At 40.7% G+C, this 14,458-nt stretch overlaps 1 protein-coding gene across 15 annotated transcripts in view; it reads right to left on the reverse strand.

Moving 5' to 3' along the window:
• The window catches only part of celf4 (CUGBP, Elav-like family member 4), a 1,237,212-nt gene that overhangs the window by 584,050 nt on the left and 638,704 nt on the right, over window positions 1–14,458 (reverse strand). The window lies entirely within an intron of this gene.

Here is a 14,458-nt window from a genome sequence, read left to right on the forward strand (position 1 = left end):
ATATATCTGTAGTTGCACCATTACCATTAACCATTAAATTATATCAATATTTTCATAAGATTCTGCACTAAGCTGGTTGCAAAATAATGTGGTAAACCACTTTTTAAAATATCAGCAGAACCACAAGTGAGCCTGCTCAGATCCTGGAAAAATTCCAATGTGACTCTGAGATTTCAGTTTGTCAGCCTCAGAAGAGCACACAAAATGAACACAACCTCTCAGAAAGACATCATGACACAATTAATCAAACTACTACTAGTAATGTAAATCCATACATGAAAAAATGTACATTATTAAGTGCCTCTTGTTGTGTGATGCAGAGGATGTGCTGTGCATGAGACAATTCCACCTGAACACTGAAAAAAGCGGACTGCAGTTGCTCCCTGCAAGACAATCTGAACACTGCAATCATTAGTGAACATCTCCTTCTTTAACCTTATTCTGGAAGGTAGATCATTGATGAAGTAGGACACTGTCCTGAGTAATCCGTTATAGTGATGAGCTAGAACTGGGATGATTGGCCTCCTATCAACCACATCTATTATCCTTTGCACAAGGAAAGCTTCAACCAGTGGAGAGTTTTATCCCTGAACCTCATTGCCTTCTACTTTGCTAGGATCCATTGAAGAAATACAGAGCCAAATGCTGCTTTAATATCAATGGTTGTTGATTTCAACTCTGTTATTCAGCAGTTTGTCCATGTTTGGAGCAAGACTGTAATGTTGTCTGGAACTGAGCAACTCTGCTGGAGTTGACGCGAAGCATCAGTAAACAGGTTCTTCGTAAGCAACAGCCACTTGACAGTAAGCATCATCTGCAACCTCTCCATTATTACTGAAAGAAGGACATATCTACTTGACAAAAGGTTCTTAGATAACACAGTGTGGAGCTGGAGGAGCACAGCAGGCCAGGCAGCATCAGAGGAGCAGGAAAGTTTACATTTTGGTCAGGACCCTTCTTCAGAAAGTTCTGATTTCTGAAGAAGGGTCATGACTCAAAACATCAGCTTTCCTGCTCCTCTAATACTGCCTGGCCTGCTGTGTTCCTCCAGCTCCACACTGTGTCAGAGCATAGAAAAATAGAGCGCAGAACAGACCCTTTGGCCTTCGATGTTGCACTGACCTGTGAACTAATCTAAGCGCATCCCCCTACACTACCCCATCATCATCCACATGCTTATCCAAGGACTGTTTAAATGCCCCTAATGTGGCTGAGTTAACTACATTGGCAGGCAGGGCATACCACGCCTTTACCACTCTCTGAGTAAAGAACCTGCCTCTGACATCTGTCTTAAATCTATCACCCCTCAATTTGTAGCTATGCCCCCTCGTACAAGCCGATGTCATCATCCTAGGAAAAAGACTCTCACTGTCCACCCTATCTAATCCTCTGATCATCTTGTATGTCTCTATTAAATCCCCTTTTAGCCTTCTTCTCTCCAATGAGAACAGACCCAAGTCACTCAGCCTTTCTTCATTAGACCTTTGCTCCAGACCAGGCAACATCCTAGTAAATCTCCTCTGCACCTTTTCTACATCCTTCCTGTAATGGGGCAACCAGAACTGCACGCAATATTCCAAGTGAGGCTGCACTAGCGTTTTGTACAGTTGCAGCATGACATCACGGCTCTGGAACTCAATCCCTCTACCAATAAAACCTAACACACCGTAAGCCTTCTTAATAGCACTATCAACCTGGGTGGCAACTTTCAGGGGTCTATGTATGTGGACACCAAGATCCCTCTGGACATCCACACTACCAAGAATCTTTCCATTGACCCAGTATTCTGCCTTCCTACTATTCTTCCCAAAGTGAATCACCTCACATTTATCCGCATTGAACTCCATTTGCCCAATTCAGTCCAATTCTGCAGTTTATCCAAGATCCCCTGCAACCTGCAACATTCTTCCACACTGTCCACCACTCCACCGTCTTTAGTGTCATCTGCAAACTTACTAACCCATCCACCTCTGCCTTTTGTCCAAGTCATTTATAAAAGTGACAAACAGCAGTGGTCCCAAAACAGATCTTTGTGGCACACCACTAGTAACCGGACTCCAGGCTGAATATTTTCCTTCAACCACCACTTGTTGCCTCCTTACTGAAAGCCAGTTTCTAATCCAAACTGCTAAATCTCCGTCAATCCCATGCCTTCGCATTTTCTCCAATAGCCTACCGTGTGGAACCTTATCAAAGGCTTTACTGAAGTCCATGTACACCATGTCAACTGCCCTACCCTCATCCATATGCTTGGTCACCTTTTCAAAAAAACTCAATGAGGTTTGTGAGACACGACCTGCCCTTGACAAATCCACGTTGGCTATCTCCAATCAAATTGTTGCTTGCGAGATGATTATAAATACTTTCTCTTATAATCCTTTCCAAAAATTTTCCTACAACTGACATAAGGCTCACAGGTCTATAATTACCTGGGTCATCGCTACTGCCCTTCTTGAACAAGGGCACAACATTTACAATCCTCCAGTCCTCTGGCACAAAACCTGTAGACAAAGACAACACAAAGATCAAGGCCAAAGGCTCCGCCATCTCCTCCCTAGCTTCCCAGAGAATCCTCGGAACAACCCCATCCAGCCCAGGGGATTTATCTACTTTCACACCTTCTAGAATTGATAACGCCTCCTCCTTACTAACCTCAATCCTTTCAAGTCTAATAGCCCATATCTCAGTCTTCTCCTCTACAATATTCTTCTTTTCCTGAGTGAAAACAGATGAGAAATACTCGTTCAGCACCTTTCCGATCTCCACAGGGTCCACACAACTTCCCACTTCTGTCTTTGACTGGCCCTATTCCTACGCCAGTCATCCATTTATTCCTCACATACCTATAGAAAGTTTTAGGGTTCTCCTTTATTCTACCTGCTAATGACTGCTCATGTCTCCTCCTTGCTCTTCTTAACTCTCTCTTTAAATCCTTCCTAGCTAATCTGTAACTCTCCATCACCTCATCTGAACCATCTCGTCTCAATGTCACATAAGCCTCCCTCTACTGCTTAACAAGAGATACAATTTCTTTAGTAAACCACGGTTCCCTTACTTTATCGCTTCCTCCCTGCCTGACAGGGACATACTTATCAAGAACGCGAAATATCTGTTCCTTAAACCAGCTCCACATTTTGATTGCCCCCATCTCCTGCATTCTGCTACCCCATTCTATGCCTCCTAAGTCTTGCCTAATTGCATTATAATTCCCCTTCCCCCACCTATAACTCTTGCCCTGTGGCATGTTCCTATCCCTTTCCATCGCTAAACTAAACGTAACTGAATTATGGTCACTTTCTCCAAAGTGCTCACCTACCACTAAATCTTACTCCTGGTCTGGTTCATTACCAAGTACCAGATCAAGTGTGACCTCTCGTCTTGTCGGCCCTTCGACATACTGAGTCAGGAAACCATCCTGCACACATTGGACAAAAACTGATCCATCCGACATACTAGAGTTATAGGATTTCCAGTCAATATTAGGGAAGTTAAAGTCTCCCATAATGACCACCCTGTTCCTTTCACTCCTGCCGAGAATAGTTTTGCCAATCCTCTCTGCAACATCCCTAGAACTTTGCGGAGGCCTATAAAAAACTCCCAGCAGTGTGACCTCTCCTCTCCCGCTTCTGGCCTCAACCCATACCACCTCAGTGGACGAGTTCTCGTCAAAAGTTCTTTCAGCCACCGTTATACTGTCCTTGACTAACAAAGCCACACCGTCTCCTCTTTTACCACCTTCCCGATCTTTATGAAAGATCTAAACCCTGGAACCTGCAAGATCCATTCCTGGTCTTGCTCTGTCCATGTTATCTCTGACTCCAGCATCTGCAGTTCTTACTACCTCTGACAAAGGTTCATAGATTTCTTCTTAAAGTTAGGGGATTGTCCTATGAAGAAAGATTAATTTTGTGCACTTTAAAAGAGCGAGAGATCTGAATGAAGTAACATCTTCAAGAAGCTTGGGAGAAAGGGCTTGGCAGGCTGCATAGGAAATCTCAAATATAAGGTTACAGTCTCAGAATGGGGGTGGGTCATTTAGGACCAGTTGAGCAGAAACCTCTTCACTCAACAGGTTGTCAATCTTGAAAAACTCTCCAGTCCAGAGAACTGAGGCAGCTCATTTACTGAGATTTACATAGAGATTGATAGACTTTCGATTACTAGGGAAATTAGGAATATGGGAACGATGTAGAAAAGTTGATTTGAGGCAGACAATCAACCATGTTATTGTTGAATGATACAGAAGGGTCAAAATTCTAAGGGATCTACTCCAACTTCTACTGTTTTACTTTGCTGATGATAGAGAATAGACCAATGGATTGGTAGTTGACTGGATTGAATTAGTCATATCTTTTGTCAATTGTACATCCCTGGGCAAACTTCCACTTTGTTGGGGAGATGTCAGTACTCTAATTGTTCTTGAATAGCTTGGCAAGAGGTACAGCTAGTTTTGGAGCACAAGTCTTCAGCACTACGGTTAGAATGTTATTGGGGCATATAGACTTTGCTGCATCAAGTGTACTCAGCATTCTTTGTTATCATTTGAAACAAATTGATATGGAAAACCATAATCTCATGCTATCATAATTACCCCTATTTTAGACAGGTGCAACTGGTGGTGAGATGGAAAGTGACCTACTTCTATTTCTTATGTTCTGTTATTGCTCCTCATTCTCATTGCTCAACTTTGCGAAAGGATCAATGGATCTTCGCTCAGACCCTTGACAGCCAGATGTCTGTCAGTGTTCATTTAGTACTGGCAATTCACCATAACTGACTCGGTTGCTACTTCAGGCCACATCAGATGCACAGGGCAATGAAAACATACAGCTGCTTGATGTGTGACCACTACAAATGGATTTGTAGACAATCCAATTTGACAAACTTCATTTCATTTCTTTACAATGGAATGTTTTTGCAGCATTACCTCTAACAGTGAGCTTCCCTCCTACTTGTGGATGATGTGTGGAGAGATAAGTTATTTTGGAGGAACAACTGTAAAAGAGTTTCACTTAAGACATCAGCAAGGCTGAAGTAAGACAGAAACTAGTGATTAAGTGATACAAAGCATCTGATTTTAAAGGCTGTACAGTAGCAGGAGGAAAATAAGACCACATCATACCAAAATTAATAATATTTGTTTAGTTATTTCAAGGAGAATGCTGTCACCACAACAATGTTTTTTCAACTACAATTCCTGAAATACAATAATGGACTAATTGATAGGAATACCTTATGAAAAGGCAACATTCCAAAATATGTTCTTAAGTCATATAGGGCATTTTCAAACTTTAGTGACTAAACAAATTATAATCAAGCTGTACAACTGCACATTTAATTAAATTTGTTAAGGATCTGTGAAACAGTAATGTTGGACAATGAATCGGATGCTCGTTGTGGATTCAAAGGCTGAGAGAATACAGAAAAATAACTGGGCCAGAAAGGGTTAACTGGTCATTGTGTGAGTGGAAAGTAATTCACTGTCATTCTATCAAAATACTGCCCTGACAGATTTTAAACATTAAATTCTGTTGCATATTTTAATGACGTTTACCTACCTTTTTATTATTAATACTCCATTTGATAAAAATGCTGTTATTTCCATGTACCAAAATTGTCATTGTACATAATGGAAATGGAACAGAACTTCTTAGTACTGTCAGAATAAAGTAATGAATAAATTACCACTGTCTTAATCTTTCATGTCTTTTAATGACGATTCTGTATAAGAGAAAGTGGATTATAATTTGCCAGTGGAATGATTAAAGACGAACCATTATTAGAAAGCATATTCCACTAGATTGGATATGACTTCCAGATTTATCTGTGGCACAGGCTGGAGAGAACCAATACCTAGAGTCATGGCCTCTTTCATTTTTATTCTGGTGACAGGATGGAGAATGGACAATGTCAATTCACTGTCATCGAGGAGCACTCCCTGCCTTGTTTTTCTCCTGCATTTGTTTGGCCTTTCATTTGAGACTCTACCTATGGTGGCTGTTTTACACTAACAGAGATGAGTAATCTAGGCTGCCTGTCACTTCTCCTGCGTCATGATGCTGCCTGCATGGAGTCTAATTGCTATCACAACATTTGAATCGACACTTCATTTAGAATACGAAATTATTTTGCAACCAGAGAAATGTGAATGCAGAATTTCTGATAAAACTGTAACGTTAGGCAGCAGGAAGACTTCAATTTTTAAAAAGAAAGATTTGCTCTTCTAATTTTTTTTCCACCACAGCATCAATGGCCTCCCTCACAGGGTTCAGAATCCTTTGTTTAATTGCCTACTACACATCAGTTAAATTGAAAAAAAATGCAATAAAGTAGTCAGTCAATTGACAAAAAAAGTCTTTGAAATAGTATTAGGAATTCTTATTGCATTAGCTTCACTGAATTGTTTTCCTCTTCCTATTGAGAGAATCACACAAAGCACTTTAATTAGGTTCTACTTTGCCTCTTTTCTTCCCTGCTGTCTTTTTTGATTCGTATTCGCTTTCTGTGATTGTCCTCTATTTTCCGACCTCCTTTACTTTACTTATTGTTCTTCTCTTCTTTTGTACCTCTTTCCCTACGAGTTCTGAAGCAATGAAGTTTATATTAGAATAGAAATGATCTGACTGCTTCTGAGGTTATGCATTTCATTGACAGTTTATAATTATTAAGAGGAATTGCATCAGTACAGACCTTGGTTGGCCCATACTCAAAATAGTGCACCTAGTCCAGGTCACCACATTACACAGATGACCATGAAGCAATGCAGAATATATAAGAAAAATAAAAGGATCTTGCCAGAACTGAGAAAGTGGAACTATCAGGAAAGTTTAAACTGGCTGTGTTTATTTCACTGGAATAGGGAAGACTAAGCTGAGGCTTGTAAAAGGCCATTAAAATGATGAATCCGATAGAGTGGGTGCGGAGAAACCAGTTCCTCGTCATGAGTAGTAACAAAAAACAGATCAAGAGGTCACAACGTGAAGATAGCCACTAACACGCTGAATCCAGCAGAGGGCAGCGGCGACGTTGATTGGCGGTTGGGGCGAAGAATTGCATCGGTGCAGTCACCAATACCAAACAGGTTTGTGCAGGAAGTGTTGTCAAGGGGCAGTTAGACCACAAACACTACTTCAGTGTTTCCCTCCTCTAACCAACAGAAAAAAAAGCCACTGTGAGGACCACAAGCAAAGTGAGTGGTCTTGCCCAGCTGTAGGTGATTACAAGGGAGGGAGTAGCAGTAAAGCAGGAAGTCCTTACAACTTCTAATACTTGAGTGCGTGTACTGCCCTTACTAATCTGTTATGGTAGTACATGGGCCAGGAAAGAAGAGTGACAGGTAACTGGATTTGATTTAAGCTCAAATAAAGTACTCTCCAAAGTTTAATTTAAAGAGTTAAATCATGATAGGAGAGCTCAAAGTCTTGGTTGCTCCTCTTGCTCCATGTGGCAGAGCAGGGGCAGTTCCAGTCTCCACCCCGGGTCAGCATGTGTGCAGGAAGTGTCTCCAGCTACAACTCCTGGAAGCTCAAGTTTCAGAGCTGGACCAGCAGTGGGGACACTGTGGAGCATGCACAAGGCAGAGAAAGCATCGTTTATTAGCACATATAGGGAAGTGGTCCCACTGCAAGCTCAGACTCTGCAGGGAGGAAGAGAAAGGGTGACCACCAGACAGAGCAAGAGAAATAGGCAGGTAGTGAAGGAATCTCTTGTGGCCATTCCCCTGCAAAACAGATACTGTTGAGGGGAATGATTCCTCGGGGAAAGCAACAGCAGCCAAACTTGTTGCGCTATGGTTGGTTCTGCTGCAGTGGGGAGGGGTAAATGGTATGCCAGGGCAATAGTCATAGGGGACTCAATTGTAAGGGGAATAGGTAGGCATTTCTGTGGCTGCAAATGAGGCTTCAGGATGGTAGGCTGCCTCTCTCATGCTAGGGTCAAGGATGTCTAGGAGCTAGTACAGGACATTCTGGAAGGGGAGGGTAAATAGCCATTGTTTGTGGATACAAACAACATACTTAAACAAAAGGATGAGGTCCTAAAGGCAGAATACAGGCAGCTAGGAAGAAAGTTAAGAAATCGGACCTCAAAGGTAGTGGTCTCAGGATTACTACCGGTGCCACGTGCTAGTCAGAGGAGAAATGGCAGGACATTTTGGATGAATACATGGCTGCAAAGATGGTGTCAGGGGGAGGATTTCAGATTCCTGGGGTATTGGGATCAGTTCTGGGGGAGTTGGGACCTGTGCAAATTGGATGGGTTACACCTGGGCAGGGCTCGGACTGATGTCCTGAGGGAGAGTTTTCTAGAGCGGTTGGGGAAGGGTTTAAACTAATATGCCAGGGGGATGGGAACCAATGTAAAGAGTCAGAGAAGAAGGCAGCAAGGACAAAAACGGAAGCTAGAAAAGGGAACAAGCAAAGTGATAGGCTGAGAAATCAAGGAGAAGGTTCAATCAGGGCTATTGAAAAAAAATAAGGAAGGAGACAAACACTGTTAAAAAGGACAATCTTAAAGGCTTTGTGCCTTAATGTGCAGAGCATCTGCAATAAAGTGGATGAACCAATCTCGCCGATAGATGTAAACAGATAAAATATAGTTGGAATTATGGAGACAAGGCTGCAGGGTAGCCAGGGATGGTATCTGAATGTCCCAGAGTATTCAATATTTAGGAATGACAGTCAAAAAGGAAAAGGTGGTGGAGTGGCAACACAATAGTGAGGAAGGATATTAGCTCTGACAATGCGGAGTCTGTATGGGTACAGCTGAGAAATACCAAGGGAGAAAAAGCATTAGTAGGTGTCATATATAGACCCTCAAACTGCAGCGGTAATGTTGTGAATGGTATTTAGCAGGAAATGAGAGATGCATGTGATAAGGGAATACCGGTGATCATGGGCAATTTTAATCTGCACGTAGATTGGGCAAATCAAACGAGCCACAATGCTGTAGAGGAGGAATTTTCATGACCAATATGTTTTCTTGGCTAATATGTAGAGCAGCTAATGAGAGAGCAGGCTATCTTAGATTAGGCACTGTGTAATGAGAAGGGAATCATTGCCAATCTAGCCGTGTGAGACCCCTTGGGGAAGAGTGAATCTAACATGTTAGAATTTATCAAGATGGAGACAAGGGTGATGAATCTTAATAAATGAAACTAAGAGGATATGAGGCAGGAGTTGACTTTGATAGGTTGGGGAGAGTTACTTAAAGGGATGACAGTGGATAGGCAATGGCAAACATTCAAGGAACGCATGGGAGAACTGCAATAACTGTTTATTCCTGTCTGTCACAAAAGCAAAATGGCTGAGGGCCAATCCATGGCTTATGAAGGATTAGAGATAGTATCTGATCCAACGAAGAAGCATACAGATAGGCTTTGAAAAATATTAAATCTGAGGATTAAGACCAGCTTCAAATTCAGTAAAGAAGGACCAAGGGATTGATTAAGAAGGGGAAACTAGAGTATAAAAGTAAACTTGCAGGGAACATAAAGACTGATGTTAAGAGTTTCTACCGGTACATGAAGAGAAAGAGATTGCTAAAGACAAATGTAGGTACCCTACAGATAGAAACAGGGGAATGAATAACAGGGGACAAAGAAATGGCTAAGGAACTGAATACATACTTTGGTTCTGTCTTCACAAAACAGGACACAAATCAGATACCAGAATTGTTGGACAACACAAGATTTAGTGAGAGGGAAGAGGGAGATCCATATTTGTAGAGATATGGTGTTGGGAAAATTGTTGGGATTGAAGGCCAAGAAATCCCCAGGGTCTGATAATCTACCTCCCAGAGCAGTTAAGGAAGGAGGTCTAGAAATAGTGGATGCATTAGTGGTCATTTTCCAGGACTTTTTTTTAGACTCTGGAATGGTTCCTGCAGAATGGGGGGTGGCTAATATCACTCCAATATTCAAAAAGAGAGGTAGAGAGAAAACAGGGTAACATAGACCAGTGACCTTAACTTTGGTATTGGGAAAAATTCTCAAATCCATTTTCAAGGATTTTATGGCAGAATATTTAGAAATCAGGGGCAGGATCAGACAGAGTCTGCACGGATCTATGAAGGGGAAATCAGGTTTGACAACCTGTTGGAGTTGACAAGTGGGAGCTAGTTGATGTCATATATTTGGGCTTTCTGAAAGTGTTTGACAAAGTCCCACAAAAGAGATTAATGTGCAAAATTAAAGCACATGGGATTGGGGCAAGTGTATTGAGACGGATAGAAAAATAGTTGGCAGAGAGGAAACAAAGAGTAGGAATTAATGAGTCCTTTTCAGATTAGCAGGCAGTAACTACCGGGATGCCACAGGAATTATTGCAGGGGCCTCAGCTGTTCACAATATATATTAATGCTTTGGATGATGGAATAAAATGTAATATCTCCAAGTTTGCAGATGATATCAAGTTGGGTGGGATGGTGAACTGTGACAAGAATGCAGAGACCCTTCAAAATGATCTGGACAGGTTGGGTGAGTGGGTGAACCAATGGCAGATGCAGTATAATTTGGATAAATGTGAGGTTATTCACTTCAGAGGCAAAAACAAGACAGCAGATTACTACCTGAAAGCTTATAAACTGGGGGAGGGGAGTATGCAATGGGGCCTAGGCGTCCCTGTGCACCATTCACTAAAGGTAAGCGTGCAGGTGCAGCAGGCGGTAAAGGTGGCAAATGGTATGCTGGCCTTCATTGCGAGAAGTTTCAAGTACAAGAGCAGGGATGTGTAGTTGCAGTTGTACACCTGGAATAGTGTGTGCCGTTTTGGTCACTTTTCTGAGGTAGGATGTTCTTGCTCTTGAAAGTTTACCAGGCTGAGCCCAGGGATGTTGGGTCTGACATATGGGGAAAATTTGACTAGGTTAGGATTGTTTTTGCTCGAGTTCAGATGAATGATGGGGGGTTCTCAGAGACTTATAAATTTCTAACAGGACTGGACAGCGTAGATGCAGGGAGCAAGTTCACGATGGTGGGTACATCCAGAACCGGGGTCAAAGTATTAGGATGTGGGGTAGACCATTTAGGATTTAGAGGAGGAGACTTTTCTTCACCTAAGGAGTGGTGAGCCTATGGTATTTGTTACTACAGGAAGTAGTTGATGCCAAAACATTGAATGTATTGAAGAGGCGACTAGATATAGCACTTGGGGTGAATGGGAACAAAGGTTATGGAGAGAAATCAGCATTAGGCTATTGAGGTGGATGATCAGCCATTATCGTGAAGAATGGCATAGCAGGCTTGAGGGGCCAAATGGCCACCTCCAGCCCTGTTTTCCATGTTTCTATAAAAACTTACGAATACTTCAAATCCAGACTAGAGAGAAAGTTAAACGTCCTATGATAAAGTGGTTGAAGCACAAATTGTTGATTTATTTCAGGGTAGAGTAGATGTGTTCATGACGAACAGCAGAATGAATCTGAGGACAAAGTGTAAAGAAGTCATGAGAGTGTGAGGATGCCTGAATGAAACATGACCATCATCATTGACCAGTTGTGATGAGCTCTCAATTCTAAGTCATTCAATTTAGTCTAACATAAACTACATGGAAGCATCACTTACAGCAAAAGATAAATAATTGATTTATGATTCTTTACAATGTAGCCTTGAGGCTGAAATTGATTAGTTTGGGTAAACAATACTACACCTTATCCCAAATCCAAAAAGGTTTTCCATTTCAAACAGATTATCTTCTATTTCTTCCAAATATTTTCCGAGTTCCTTACTGTGAGATTATAGTGCTATCTAGAACTACACAGAGGACATTGAGCAGGAGTTTATTTTAATGCTGCATTATTTTCTGAAAAGTGTTGCATTCTCAGGCCAAGTGATTTTTAGATTTTGCATAGAATGGGTTTGGCTGCCATTATATATCAGTTTAAGTTGGAGTGATGTTTCTAATCTCAATGTTGAATTTTGGAGTTAATAAGAGCCACTTTGGGAAGAGTCATTTTGAAATACGGTGGTAAGAAGGATCAAATTTCCCAATGAGAAAAATCAGTGATGTGCCAACTTGATCCATGCTTCAGTGAAAGATCAGAGGCAGAATTCTAACCTCAAAAATAAATCACACAGCCTCAGTTCTTTCTTTGAAAACCATCATGGCAAGTCAGTTTAGTCACTAATGTTCTGATTTGAAAATTTGAAAAAAACTATTTGAAGTTCCCTGTATGACGATGTAGTTTTAAGTTAATATTCACTTTTTAGTTTCATTCAAATCTTATCTTGTACTTCAAATAGTGTGTTACTGACAATTACATAAAACATGTTACTTTTGAATTCAAACAAAAATGCTTCATCATTATTAATCATAAAGGTTTATTATTTTGTCTCAATGCTCAGTATTTGCTCTTTCTTCCCCCATCTTTTTTTTTGACCACTTACACTTCTCGATTTAATTTACTTGAGGTACACCTCTGTAATAGTGATCAGCACTGATTTGAAATTCTATTTCCTCAATCTTATTCATGACTTAATTCACAGTTACTGGCAGCAGTAATCTGGAAAAGAACTCACCAGAAGAAAGCAAAAAAAAAACAGAACTATCCATAATAGAAAGAAGATCCATATTTTCTCAAAACTAATTGAAACATACATTTTTTATAAAGGCTTGACTACAAGTATATTAAAGTACCATGTAAGTTATTATTCTTAATGCAGTTTTTTTAAATGACGAATGCAACTCTAAGATCTCATTAGGATTCTGAACTGCTGTCAATGAGTAAATCCATTGCTTAAAGTCATCTATGGGGTGTAGTAGTTTTGAAATTATTAAGCCTGCTTTGTTCCAGAATCATTGCACAAAGTGTCAGTTCCAGCTTGAGCAGTGATAAAGTGAACTGACATATTGAACTTCTTGCCAGTGGGGATCACATTAGTGCTCGTGCAAATCAATTCCATAGAAGACTTTTGCCCTCCTGGACTGGGGCTGCTGTGCACATGTGAGCAAAATGGGCAATCAGTCTTTTTCTTTTCAGTTGAATGTCATATATATTCCTTTACATATTTACAATGTCTACTGGTTCTCAGTAATTGCTACTGATATCTTTGAGATTGATCCCTGGCAATGCCAACAAAAGAAGAACATTAGAAATAGGAATTGAATATGTCATTTGCTCCTTTGACTCTTCACCACTGAAACAAAAAAACTTGTATCTGACCATGTTATTCAGCTCTACTTTCCCACACTAACCATAATATTCTTACTTAACTTAATATCCCAAAGATTTGTTGATCTCTCTTGAATATACTTACTGGTTAAATATTAACAGCTCTCTGGACTTCAGAACGCCAAACATTCATAGCCCTTTAGGATTTTTTGTATTTATTCATTCACAGGATGAGGACATCACTGGCTAGGCAGCATTTATTGCCCATCCCTAATTGCCCAGGGGCAGTTAAGAGTCAACCACATTGCTATGGTTCTGGAATCACACGTAGGCCAGACTACGTAAGGACGGCAGTTTCCTTCCCTAAAAAACATTAGCGAAACAGATGGGTTTTTCTGAGAATCAGCAATGGATTCATGGTCATCATTAGACTCTTGATTCAAGGTTTTCTTTTACTGAATTCAAATTCCACATCTGCCATGGCAGGATTCAAACCCAGGTTCCCAGAACATTGGGTTTCTGAAACAACAGTCCAGTGATAATACCATTAGGTCGTTGTCTCCGGCATATCCTTGCTCTAATTTGATCTCATCTTACATCTGCATCTGGGATTTCTAGCAAGTATATTGGACATCAACGTGAGGCAGGAAATCTGGCTAATCCTTCTTTTCCCAGAGTCCAAAGGATAACTGCAGCAAAGCTGACATCAGTTGACTCAGTGACAACTACAAAGGAAAACTGCAAACTTAGAAGCGAGAGTAGATGATTGGCCCCTTGAAGCTGTTCGGCCACTTAATTAGTCATGGTTAATCTTTAGTTTTAGTCCACAGCATAGGTCTTTATAGCTCAATTTCACAGCAAACGTATTAACTGATGTAAACATACTTAAACATCCCAATAGCATCATACGATATTAGGATAAAGATTTTTTCTCATTTTCTTGTTGACAATCTTAAGTGATGGTAACACTGGCCTTCCTTTTGACTATAAAACTAGCTTTTACTCTCATGCCTGATGCTTGTCTGCTATCTTATCTTTCAACTATAAAACTACACAATGACTGGCTTCTGAAGAATGTGCTGTTCGCGTGCCATTTTTTCCATGTCATTAAGCACACATCTGGGGTTTATATACACTGGTGTGCGCATATGCAAACACAGTACTGCACTTCAAAAGGCAGTGACAGTTAACATAGTCAACTAGGTGAAGATTCCAATATTCAGTGACAGTCCTACTTACACAAAACATAAGCAATATCAGCATAGTTCCACACAAAGCACATGTGCATTGTCACAGCAATTTGTTTAAAATTTCATTTTAAATACTATACCCCAAAGACGACTACTTGGCA

The sequence above is a fragment of the Stegostoma tigrinum genome, chromosome 1 (genome assembly GCF_030684315.1).
Source record: "Stegostoma tigrinum isolate sSteTig4 chromosome 1, sSteTig4.hap1, whole genome shotgun sequence".
NCBI lineage: Eukaryota > Metazoa > Chordata > Chondrichthyes > Orectolobiformes > Stegostomatidae > Stegostoma > Stegostoma tigrinum.